The 13,455-nt window shown below is 37.3% G+C and overlaps 1 protein-coding gene across 4 annotated transcripts in view; it reads left to right on the top strand.

Moving 5' to 3' along the window:
• Positions 1–9,012: 9,012 nt before the first annotated feature.
• Positions 9,013–13,455, top strand: part of LOC135127922 (uncharacterized protein) — a 187,137-nt gene continuing 182,694 nt past the window's right edge. Inside the window, exon 1 of one of the 4 annotated variants that reach the window (XM_064054619.1) lies at positions 9,013–9,224. The gene's annotated coding sequence lies outside the window, so the exon portion shown is untranslated. The remainder of the gene's footprint in view (positions 9,225–13,455) is intronic. The other 3 variants (XM_064054621.1, XM_064054622.1, XM_064054620.1) reach the window with 3 other exon arrangements.

Here is a 13,455-nt window from a genome sequence, read left to right as displayed (position 1 = left end):
GTACGGGAGCGCGAGATCCTCTTGACTCTGGTCGATGTTTTTCTCTAGCTTCGTCCCTAGATCGATCGGCGTTGCGACCGGCTTGCAGTCAGACATGCCGAATCGCGAAAGTACGTCCTTTATGTACCCTCGCTGATGCATCGTTACCCGGCCGTCCTCTCTCTGAAACTCCACGCCCAAACAGTGCTTTACATCTCCCAGGGCCTTAATTTCGAATCGTTGGGCCAACTCTCTGCCTATTTCGGCGATCTTCTTTCGGTTGCGGGACGCGATCAATATGTCGTCCACATAGATCGCGATTAACACCACGTCCCGCCCTGATTTTAGGCGAAACAAACACGGGTCTGAGGCCGTCGGGATTGCGCCGAGCTCTTTCAGAGTCGAGTCCAACTTTGTGTACCAGTTCCTACCGGCCTGTCGTAGGCCGTAGAGCGATTTCTTGAGCAAACAAACTCTATCGCCTTTGCGCAACTCCTGGAGCAGACTGGTGGCCTTCGCTACAGTCGAGCTGTCGGTCTCGTTGTCGATGATGCTGCCAAGGGCCCTCTGAAGCTCCTTCGGCGGTTCCATGAATACTTCCTCGTTCAGCTCGCCGTTCAGATACGCAGTTTCGACATCAAACTGCTTAATTGCCATGTCGTGGCGGGCGGCAAGGGAAGCCATCAGCCTAATGGAGCTGAAACGAGCAACAGGAGCAAATGTCTCGGTAAAGTGTATACCTGGTTGTTGGCTGAAGCCCTGGGCGACTAATCTAGCCTTCCTTCTCTCAAAGGTTCCGTCCGATTTGTACTTGTTTCTGAGGACGATGCGACTCCGCACCACCTTGTCTCGCTGTGGACGCTCCACCAAAGCGAAAGTGTCGTTCTTGATGATGGACGTTAGCTCAGCCACTATGGCCCGTCGCCATTCGTCTGCATCGGGACCGCTCAGCGCCTTTTTCATTGCAACCTCGGATACGAAGCTTTGTTCGATGGCATCGACGATGTTGGCACCGGGATTCGGCACCGTCCGAAATTGCTTCCTGGGTCGGCCACGTCGACCTGTTCTTACAATTCTCGGGCGACCTGGAGCCGTCGCACGATCCGCATTGTTGTCATCGTCGATGATGTCGCGCTCGTCATCTTCTTCAGCAGTCGTCACGTCCCGCTCCGACCTATCGTTCGATTCACCGTCGGCGTAGACGCCGTCTGGGACGTCGGCGGGGCGATGGACCTCGACCTCGACCTCGATGACGTTCCGCGGGTCGTTGACCGTCGCCGGCGGCGCTCCACCAGCTGGAGGAGGGTGCACGATCTCGACCGAACGCCGAACCTCCGGCGAAGTCTCTCTGCTCTGTTGGGTCTGAGCAGGATTGTCGACGTGACGCCGTTCCTTGTCGTCCTCTACGAACACGACGTCGCGGCTTATCAGTACGGTCCTTTTTACTGGTGACCAGATTCGGTATGCCTTGGATTCGTCGGCATAACCCAAGAAAACGCCTTCTTCTCCTTGCGGGTCGAACTTCCCTTTCCCCGGTCGCCTGTCTAGGTAGTATACCCTGCTGCCGAAAGCTCTGAAATTGGAGATGTCGGGTTTCTTACCGGTCCATGCCTCGTACGGGGTTCGACCACCCAGGCATCTGGTGGGCAGGCGGTTTCGCAGGTAATTGGCAGTGTTAACCGCCTCCGCCCAGAACGAGTCCGGTAACCCGGCGTCAATCAAGAGACACCTGGCCGTGTCTAGGAGCGTGCGGTTCTTCCGTTCTGCGGTGCCGTTTTGCTCCGGATTGTACGGCGCCGTCAGCCTCCTCGTAATTCCTCGCGCCTTGAGGTACCGGTCGAAGTCGCGGCTTGTGTACTCGCCGCCGTTGTCCGACTGTAAGCACTTGACGGTTTTCCCCGTCTGGTTCTCGACGAGAGCCAAGTACTCCGTCGTGGCCTGGAACACCTCGTCTTTCGATTTCAGGAATCGAGTCTCGCACCATCTGGACTTGTCGTCGATGAACTCTACGAAGTACTTCGCGCCTCCGAGAGATGGCGTCCTCATCGGCCCGCAGACGTCGGTGTGCACCAGGTCCAGTAGCTGCTCTGTGCGCCGGTTAGAGCACTTTGGGAAGGGGGACCTGGACAACTTCCCCTGGATGCAGATGTCGCACTTAACCGCCTCCGCACAATCCTTCAGCTGGACGCCGCTCACTCGATTATTTCGTATGGCCTCGACGAGGTCCCTCGCGTTCGCGTGTCCCGATCGCTTGTGCAACAGTCCGAGCGGAATTTTGTCCTCACCACAAGCCGAGCGCGCATCATGCTTGTGTCCGCTCACGTAGTATAGGTCTCCTATTCGTTCCGCACACAACAGCACGTTGCCGTCTGGATCCACTACCACCGCTTCGTCGCGCCGAAAATTAACCTCGAGTCCGCGGTCCGTGATTTTGCTCACGGACATTAGATTGGTCCTCAGATCGGGCACATGCAGAGTCTCACTCAACGAAACGTTTGCTGTTTCGCCTAACACGCGAGCCGCGAACTCCACCGTACCAACACCCAATGTCGCGGTAGACGATTCGTTCGTGAGGTTCAAAATACCTGTTTTCGATCTATCGATCTTCGTGAATTGGCCGCCATCATTGCACAAATGCGCTGAGGCCCCACTGTCCAGGCACCAGTCCGAGCTTGAGTTGGCGGTTTCTTCGCGCTCACTCATTCGCAAACATACGTTCCTTGCGTGTTTCGCGCTCCTTTCCTTGCTCCGGCACTCTGATGCCTTGTGCCCTAGTCGCCCGCATTTGAAGCAGCGAAGTTTGGAGCCCCCGTTGTTCCGTCTTCCGTTGGGACTTCCGCCAGCTTCCGCTCTCTCCTTGTTTTCCCGCCAGCCGCCATTTTTGTTATCCCGCCAACCGCCATTTTTGTTGGCGACCATGGCGCCGGACGTGCCGCTTCCGCCGCGTGCGCAGTTCTTGCGCGCGTCGCTCTCTTCCACGACCTTAATGCGCAGCGCTTCCGGCGACGGTAAATCATCTCGCGATTCGATCGCACATCTAAAAACCTCGAAACTCGCGGGTAGGCTGTAAATTAGTAAGATGGCCAGGAGATCCGGATTGATGTAGACGTCCATGTCGTTCAGTTTATCCACGGAGTCGAAGAACTCGCGCAGATGCTCGCGCACGTCGCCCCCATCGTCCATTTTGCATAAGATCAAGCGTTTCAAGAGTGTCGCTTTTCTCGCAGGCCCCTTCGACTGGTAGATCTCCACCAGGCGTAGCCACATGCTTCTGGACGTGTCGCAATTCTTTATTTGCTTCAGTTCTGTCGGACTGATCGAGAGCACAATATCCGACCTCGCCTTGCTGTCGTTCTTGACCCATTCAGCAATGGCCGCCGCGTTCGTCGCTGTTGCCTCAGGCTTGACGCAAGTACCGCTCACGTACTCCCACAGGTCGCCTTTGATCAGCACCGCCTGCATTTGTAATTTCCACGTATCGAAGTTGTCCTTCCGCAGCAACTCGATGCGCGACGAATTTTCGGCGTTCATCTTGACGGCGTACTTTAACACAACACGTGCACACACTTCAGTACCTTCGAATATACGCGATTCCGTTTATTCGCGCTCTGGGCCCATAACCTGTTGGCGGAAATGAAAACACCACGGAATCGGTTACTAACGTATATTACATTATGGCACATTACAAGAGAATATTCGACGAGCGTAACATAGTCGCGCTGGTAGCCACGCGGACGGTCGTACCAGAAGTGTCTAAAAATATGGCGTCTTCAAGTGGCGCTGTGTCGCTCTGCGCAATATAGCCGTCTCGTGAAGGCGACTACACGAGCGAGCCTCGCACGGCCGACTCTAGGTGTCGCTCCAACAGTTTCGATTTTCCAGATCTTCAATTCTTCGTTTTTTCGACTTTGCTTATTTGGTTTTTCGATTCCTCCAATTTTAAACTTTTCGTTATTTTAATTCTTCAATTTTTGAAGTTCTAGATTTTTCAATTTCTCGAGTTTTCAGTTCTTCTATATTTTTACTTTTTCAATTTTCCGAATTTTTAATCTCGATTTATTGAGATTCGGATGTTTTGACGTTTTGATTGTTCAATCGCTCGATTTATCAATTTTCTCGTATTTAACTTTTCGATTTTTCGGTTTTGGCTTAATTTGGTTTCCCAATTTTGTGATTTTTCGACTTCCCGGCTTTTCGACCCCTTGACTTCTCGATCTTTTGAATTTTCGATTTCTCGATGTCTCAGCTTTTGAATTTTTCGATGTTTCGATTTCTCGATTTGTTGATTTTTAAATTTTAGATTTTCGAATTTTAATTTTATTGATTTTTGATGTTTCGATTTCTCCATTTTTCAATTTTACGATATTTTAATTTTTTAATGTTTTAATTTGTGGATTTTTAGGTTCTTCAGTATTTTTTTATTTTTCAAATTTTGATGTTTCTGAATTTTCGGTTTTTCAATTTCTCAATTCATCTATTTTTTTGATTTTCCCATTTCTCGACTTCCCAAAATTTCGATTTTTCAGGTTTTTTGTTTTTCAGTTTTTCGATTTTTAAAGTTTGCGATTTTTTGACTTTGCTTTTTTGACTTTTCGATTTCCCAATTTTTTTATATTTTAACTTCCCAATTTTTGGATATTTCGTCCAATTTTGTGATTTTTCAGTTTTTCGAGTCTTCAATTTTTCTTCTATTTTTCAATATTTTAGTTTTGGGATTATTTAGTATTTCGACTTCTCGATTTTTCCAGTTCTGGATTTTTTGATTTCTCGACTTTTTGCTTTTTGGATTTTCCAATTTTTCGACTGTTTTATACTTCGATTTCTCAATTTTTCAACTTTTTAAATTTTCGATTTTTTCAATTTTCCTTTTTTAAAATTTCTCGACTTATCAATTTTTCGATTTTTCAATTTTTAACTTTTCTTCTAGGCGTTCCACTCCTCGATTTCTCGATTTGTCGATTTTTCAGTTTTTCGATTTTGAGAGTTTAGATTTTCGAATTTTTCTTTTTGATTTTTTGATGTTTGGAAAAGTTTGGATCCATATTTCAATTTTGCCATATGTTAATTGTTCAATGTTTTAAATTTCTCGATTTTAGATTTTTCAGTTCTTCAGTACCTATTTCAATTTTTCAAATTTTGACGCTGCTAAATATTCAGTTTTCCGATTTCTTAATTAATCTTTTTATCCCATTTCTCGACTTATCGAAGTTTAGATTTTCCAGTTCTTCAATTATTTGATTTTTCGATTTTGCTTATATGGTTTTTCGATTTCCCCAATTTTCAACTTTTCGATATTTTAATTTTTCAATTTTTAAAATCCTAGATTTTTCAATTTCTCGAATTTTCAATTCTTCTATATTTTAATTTTTCAATTTTCCAATTTTTAAAATTTTCGAGTTTCGATTTTTCAATTTGTTGATTTTTTAGTTTTTCGATTTTTGAATTTTAGATTTTTGTGTTTTAATATTTTTGAGATTTTGATATTTCGATTTCTCCATTTTTCAATTTTACGATATTTTAATTTTTTAATCTTTTAAATTGTGGATTTTTGATTTTTCTAATTTTGACGTTTATGAATTTTCGGTTTTCCGATTTCTCAATTTATCGATTTTTTTGATTTTCCCATTTCTCGACTTCCCAAAATTTCGATTTTTCAGGTTTTTGTTTTTCAGTTTTTCGATTTTTAAAGTTTGCGATTTTTTGACTTCCCAACTTTTGGATATTTCGCCCAATTTTGTGATTTTTTAGTTTTCCGATTCTTCAATTGTTTTTCTATTTTTCAATATTTTAGTTTTGGGATTTTTTAGTGACTTCTCGATTTTTCCAGTTCTGGATTTTTCGATTTCTCGACTTTTTGCTTTTTGGACTTTCAATTTTTCGTTTTTTAAACTATAGGTTTTTCAATGTTTCGACTGTTTTATACTTCGATTTCTCAATTTTTCAACTTTTCGATATTTTAACGTTTCAATTTTTAAAATTTTAGGTTTTTCGATTTCACAAGTTTTCAGTTCTTCTACATATACTTCAATTTTTCAATTTTCGGAATTTTGAAATTTCTGGTTTTCCAAGTTTTCGATGTTTCGATTTTTCAATTATCCGATTGTTCAATTTACGATTAAAGAACTAATTCTTAGTTGAATAAATAATCGTTGTGTCAAAATCGAACTTCATATTATGACTAAGGGACAATTTAAACAATAAAAATTATTATAATAATAAACAAATTCAAAGTGGATTCATAAACCACAAGTACAGGAGTACACCATTTTATAAAATTTAAATATGCGCCAAGTGTTGAATTAACGTTATAAAATTGTTAGACACATTTTGGTTAACGTTTTATAATTTACATGATATTCTAGTGTATATAAAAAATTCTATAACAATCGGTCCAATAGTTTCGGAGATTATCAGTCTCAAAAAAATTGTTAGACACGACGAACAGACGGACAGGCAGACGGACGGAAACGGGAGACCGATTTTTTCCTATTCTTGGGATCATGAAACGTCAAGAAAACAGTACGCTCTTATTGGATCGTCATTTTAAATTATACTTTATGAAGCTGTATTTGTTTAAGTGCATGTGTTTACCAAAAATTGAGTGAAGAAAGTCTTGTACTATTTTTGGTGTCTATTATTAATTTATTTATTCGATGTTTGAAATAAATAAAATATACAGGGTTGCTAGAATGTATGGAAGCGGTTAAATATCTTGAGAACCAATTGTACAAATCACCTGAAATTAGGTAATGTTGTTTTCTTTTCTTGTACTACTACCCCTGTACGTAATTTCAGTTGATTCGTACAATTTGTTGTCAAGATATTTAACCGCTTCCATACATTCTAGCGACCCTGTATATGCTACGGTAAGTTTATATATATTACTTTAAGTTGTGATCTACATATATGACATAAAAGTGTTTTGTTTTAGTTAAATGGTTATGAAAATGTATTCACAAAGGCTAGAAGTGAAAGCAAGAATTTCGCAAATCTAATCTGAGAATATTCAAAAGTCATTAAATTTAGTAACGAAAAAGGTGATTTTAGATGAAACACTAAAAGATAAACCAAGAAGTGGGCGCCCAAAAGGATCTTCCGTAAAAACTTTGGAGAAGAAAATGTTAAACAAATCTAAAAGTAAGCTTCTTAATATATTTTTATAAGGATATTTTTATTTTTTATATTTATCTTTGAGAATGTCTCCAAGCTCATTCTTATCTTGTTTGATGCACATCTAATGTTCGTTCCACTTTGATTTAGTAGCGTACAAAACTCGTGAGCAATGCATTTAATTGGGGAAGTCGCGGCGGTGTTGCCAGTTATCAAAAATCTACCGATTTCTGAAGAAATTGATACATGAATCCTACACAAATTATTATCATAAAGTTTATGTGAATCCGCTTATATTCATGTTAAATTTTGATTTTTCTGTGTTAAAATTTTATAGTAAATCATAATATTTCTTAAATTTTCATCATTTTAAAATTGCTTTTTTGGGTTGTTTATTTATCCCGTCGTATTTCCAAAATTCTTTCAAATTTTGTCTTAATTTTTAACAGTAATATATTTACCTACCAAATACAACTGATTCTAAGAATGTAAATTTTACTGTGCTAGTGTTTTTAAAATTCTACCAAAAAATTTTTCTCTTACTTGCACAAAAAGTGTATTAAAATCTCAATACACCTTTTATGCAAATAAAAGAAAAAACGCAATTTTAAATTGATGAAAATTTAAGAAATAATTTTGTAATAAATGGTGTAAGATTTATGTACCAACTTCTTCAGAAATTGGTAGATTTTTGATAACTGATAACACCCCCTACTCAATATTTGTTAGAGCTTGGTTTGAAAAAATAGAGTTGAGTATCCAGGAAAAGAATCAAATCCTTCGGTATGCTAAATTCCGACCTATCAAACGTAAAATTCAGACGAATTTAAAAAAATTTGATTATCGGGAAGTACAAAAATCGGTGCCGAAATTCTTCAGAAAAAAAAAACAGTTAATTTTACACAATTAAATACTTAAAATTTTACCAATTTATTTATTTTACATATTTATTATTACTTGAAATAATATTACAAACACTACCAACGTTTTCAACTAAAATTTGATCAAAATCAATGCAAAAGAAAGTAATGCAAAATCTATTAGTCTTTTCACAAGCATTTATTGGATATTGATTCACATTATATTTCTGTTTCGTATGGTATTATAGTAGCGTTATTTGTCAATGTAGCAGTCTACGATTCATTTTGTACGACACAAATAGGAAACAAAATTTAAGGCAAGTGCATTTTGTATCATGAAAATAAAATACCGTCTGTTTTGTTCTAAATTTGCACACCATAATTTTGTAAAATCCAGTGTTTTTTTGGAAGACTGAATCCACTGGATTTTCGTATAAATTTATTTGATTTCGTATTTTACAAACGCACGGCTTTTCCTACAGTAACGTTCATTCACCCCTAACCCGTCGACCACTGCCTTTTCAATTTTTCTTTGTCTGAAAAACCAATGGCACCACTGATAAATAATAATCAACTCGGGGTTAATCGACTGCCTCCAGTCCCGGCCCGTCGCTTGCAAAGGTCAATCACCTGTTGTGTTTACCTAAAATTTGTTGACCACCCTGATCTACTCCCTCTAATGATCAAAACCTCCCGCAATCATCCGTCCATTGTACGAATTGTGGTTGTATCGAGTTACCATGGCATTAATTGGAACAATGAAACTGAGGAAGGCGTGGCGTCGAGAAACATCTGCCAAAATCCCACATAACTTGATAATCTCATAAAAAATGTAATTTCGTCCTCCAGCCACAGGACACGTGTACCTATCGAAATCGTCCTCAGCCATCGACCGACGAAATCGATCGATTTCCGCCAAATCGACCTTTCCACTACCGATTCGAAAATCCGAAAGCTCCCAACCAGCGCGTTGGCCATTTGCGTTCTGAAACGGCGTTTCATGCTAATTTTTCACTTTTCAGCGGCTTTCCAAACAGTTTCAGCTGCACGCGATGTGCGCGGGCTTGCGCGTTGCGTTCTTGAGAAACTGTGGCAAATACAAGTGCGGCAACGCTCATCACATTGACATCCATAAGCTCTGGTAAATAGTGCCACGTTATCCTGCGAGGATCCTGCCGGCGGCTTTCTGAAAAAACGCCCATGTCAACGTCCTGAAGCGGTCTCGCCCAACTTGGAAAAATTGCGACCGTACTTCTAGTGAAATCCTCCAACAAGGTGAGTGTTTATTCATTATATTGTCACTTTGTCGGACCGCAACACATCGGCTTTATTAATAAATTGGACACTTTCCATAGTTATATTTGAACTCGCACACATTTAAATGAATGGGTGATTCTTACTGATGTTACGGACGTTTGGGAATGGTTGTGGAAGTTCGTGTTTGGGTGTTTGTTTATCGACCTTGATACTACTTGTAGTCAGGTCATTAAATAATTGAACATTGTGCGTTGATTTGTTTTTTCTTGCATAAAACTGAAAACACATTTTTGTAGGAAAAAATTCTACGGGTGTATAAAGAGAACACAAGTGAGTTTATGGATTTAAAGTGAACACTTATAACATTAAGTTTGATTTAGTTTTAAAACTAATTTCCAATTTTAACGGGCTTTCAAAATCGTGTCTCTTGTGCTTTTTTTAATCGAGTAGGGTGTCCTACATTCTGTTTAAAAGCCAATCTGTCGTTTACCGGTGGATATATTGACTTGCCTTAAACCTAATTTAATAGTGTGGTAAATCGTTTATAACAATGAAAAGGTTAGTGCGGTTTTAAATGGCGAACTGTCACATGGTGACTTTTATTATTAAATTGTATTGGTAACATTGGTAAAAAAAGAATTTTTAAACGCTTTTAATTATTCTTTTTTGCACTACTTAAGTTGTTCTAAACTTAGATTCTACCACATATCGATCTGTTAAATAAAATCTTGACCACAGGGAACACCATCTATAATAAATGAGAAACGGCAATAAAACTTTAGGACTGCAGATGGACAAAGTCGTCTGGTTTTCGATTTCTGTGTCTAGCTAAGACAAGTAAATTTTAATCGTATTTACCGACTGTCACACTTTAGACAGTTAAAAAATTTAACCCAGGCCAAACAATTTTATTAACATAATTTACAAACACACTTTTTACTTTCCGAGCGTAAGCATCGGGGACTTGGTACTTTTATATTTTCTCCACGTTTCATGACCCCTAGACAGGCGGCGCCTTTACGGGCGAGGGGAGTTCTGTCGAAATAGTCTTCCACCATATGAGACATTTTGAGACTTACGAATATTCCTCAGAGTATATTTTTTTCTTTTCTTGCTAATAGTAAACATTTATTTCTGTGTGTTTTCGTTAACCGAAGTAAAAGTTTTTGTTTAGTGTTTACATTCATATTGATTTTGTAACAAAGTAAACATTTAGTGGTATAATACGAGTATGAGTGATTTCGTATTATTTCGTCGCAGTAAATTCGGTACGTTAAGATTTCATATTTTTTAGAAGTTATAGACATTCCTTCGACTTTAAGTCAGTTCAGAATTTAATACTTTAATTGCTCTATAATGAGTAATGGAATTGTCGTCGACAGGAAGAGCAATTTGCAACTTTATATAACAATTTTTTTAAGAGATAATTACAGTCACATCTCTGACAGGCTGCTCATTATCACTAATAACACAATTATTTACATTTTCGCTTGTACATGTAACATGTACCAGAACCAACAAAGTTTCGTGAATTTTGTTTTTGTAACGCATCTAACTCTATAATTATGAAATCGATCTCAGATATTATCTCGCTGCTACGAACTACATTTACTACAAGAATACGAACATGATATAGTTACTACAGTCGAACATTCCTTTTAACATTATTCATTAAAATAATTTTCTGAAAATCAATAAACATATTTGCAAGAGTTGGAGCCAATTCGACAAATCCGGGAACCAAATTTTGGTCAAAAAGTCACTTGTCCAATGCCAATTTGAAGACGTTTTTTACAGATCGCGCCGTATTTTTAGTGTGTACTTCAAAGAGCATTATGATGGTTATACCGGGTGATTTTTTTAAGTTTCTGATCTAGTTACCCAAGAATTCGGCCGAAAAATAGGTCGTAACTTGACTATGTATAAAGTTTAGTGGTTTTTAAAAAAGATGCAATTATAATAGCAACAAACTCTTTGTTTATAGGAAAAAACTGGTGTAAAGTTATTTATAGACAGAGCTTTCCTTGTTCCTGAAGCACAATCATTCTGCACTTCTGTCAGTTTTTTGAAGATTATAAAAATAGATTTTGGAAAATTTTATTTCCGGTAAGATCTATAGTCTATAATACATTAAATAAAAAGTAGGCTACGCTTGGAATACTTTAATCACTCAAACCTCCATCACTGTGTTTGAGTTTAACGCATTATTTTACGAAAACACACTCTGTTAACTTGTTTATATATTTGGTCCTGAACTGAAAAATCGAAAAGCTGAATTATCGAAGAATCAAAAATTTTAAAAACTGAAAAATTAAAACATCGGAAAATTGAAAAAACCAGAAATTGAAAAGTTCCTAAAACTAAAATTGAGAAATCCAAAAATCGGAAAGTCTAAAAATTTTTTAAATTGAAAAATCAAGATGGCAAGAAATCGAAACATAAAAAAATCATAAAACCGCAAAATTGAATATTCCAAAAATTGAACAATTGAAAAATAGAAATATTGAAGAACTGAAAACCCGAAATCGAGAAATCAAAACTCCAAAATTTAAAAAATTGAAACATTAAAAAATGAGATAGTGAAAAATCGAAACATCGAAAAATTGGAAAATCGAAAAATTGAAAAGCTGAAGAGTAAAAAATCGGAAAACCGAGAAATCGAAAAATCGAAACATCGAAAAATTTAAAAACTGAGACATCCAGAAGTCGAAAAATAAGTAGATCGAGAAATCGAGGAGTCGAAAAGTTGAGAAGTCGAGAAGTCGGAGAATTGAGAAACAGAAATAAGCCAAAATCGAAAAATTGAAACGTCGAAAAATTCAAAAAGTGAGAAGCCCAGAAATCGAAAAATCAAAGGATCGAGAAATACAGGACCGAAAAGTCAAGAAGTCGAAAAATTAAGAAACCGAAATAGGCCAAAATCGGAAAATTGAAAAGTTAGAAATTGAAAAATTGATAAATCGAGGAATTGAACAATCGAAACATCGAAATGTCTGAATCTCGATCGAGAACATCAAAAATTTGAAAAATTGAAAATTTAAAAATTCGGAAAATTGAAAAATTGAAAAATAGCAGAAGCTCGAGAAAACCAAAAATCCAGAATTTTAAAAGATAAAATATTGAAAAATTAAAAAATATAGGGAAAATTGAAGAATCGAAAAATTGTAAAATTCCCAAAACTGGACCTTATATACTTATATCCAAAAATTCAGAAAAAAAATTGGAATATCGAAAATTTAAAAATTCGGAAAATTGAAAAATTGAAATGTAGAAGAACTAAAAAGTTGAGAAATGAAAAAATTTAGAATTTTAAAAATTGAAAAATTAAAGTATCCAATAGTAAAAAATTGAGAAATCGAAATATTAAACAGTCGAAAAACTAAAAATCTAAAATTTAAAAAACGAAAAACTGAAAATCCCGAAAGTAAAATATCCAGAAGTCGAAAAATCGAAAAGTCGAAGAATCGAAATACTTAAAAATCCTAAAGCGGAAATATCGAAAAATTGAAAAATAGAAGAATCTAAAAATTTAAAAATCCCAGAATTAAAAGAAATTAAAAAAATAAGAAATTAAAAAAGTGACAAATTGAAGAACTGAAAATCTAGAAACGAAAAAATTTTGAAAAAATGAAAAATCGAAATATTTAAAAATCGTAAAATTGAAGAAGAGAAAAATTGAGAATTTGTGAAATTGAAACATCGGCAAATTGAGAAATCCCAAAACTGAAACATCGACAAATTGAGAAATCGAAAAATAAAAGAATGAAAAAATTGAAATACTGAAAAATTGAGAAACATAAACATAAATCGAAAAGCCGAAAAATCGAGGATAAAAATTCAAGGCATACTCATAAACCACACGTTCAGGACTTTGCTACTTTTTAACATTTAAATAACATTTATTCGATAAACTTACAAAGATGACATCATCAATTCCTGGGGGGCGTGAACGGTTAAATTTTGACCAACGATTTAACATGTTTTCAGTTGTAAAATGTTTTTGATTGATGAAATTTTAATGCTGAAGATTAAAACTCAACGCGGATTCATAAACCATAAACAGAGTATATAAAATTTAAATAACATTAACTATTGTAAAATTTGGAGATTACGTCATTTCATTGTTGGTGCGAATGAGAAGACAAATTTTGGTGAACGTTTTACCATTTGATAATACAATTTCAAATGTAAATTTTGTCATTCCAGAACATTATGTATTAAATCGTTAAGATGTTCACTTATTAGTTAT

Source organism: Zophobas morio, unplaced genomic scaffold (assembly GCF_036711695.1).
Source record: "Zophobas morio isolate AGI-343-1 ecotype UQ-CSIRO unplaced genomic scaffold, CSIRO_AGI_Zmor_V1 ptg000012l, whole genome shotgun sequence".
Classification (NCBI taxonomy): Eukaryota; Metazoa; Arthropoda; class Insecta; order Coleoptera; family Tenebrionidae; genus Zophobas; species Zophobas morio.
The sequence above is the reverse complement of the archived record's forward strand: the minus strand, read 5'-3'. Positions and strand labels throughout refer to the sequence as shown.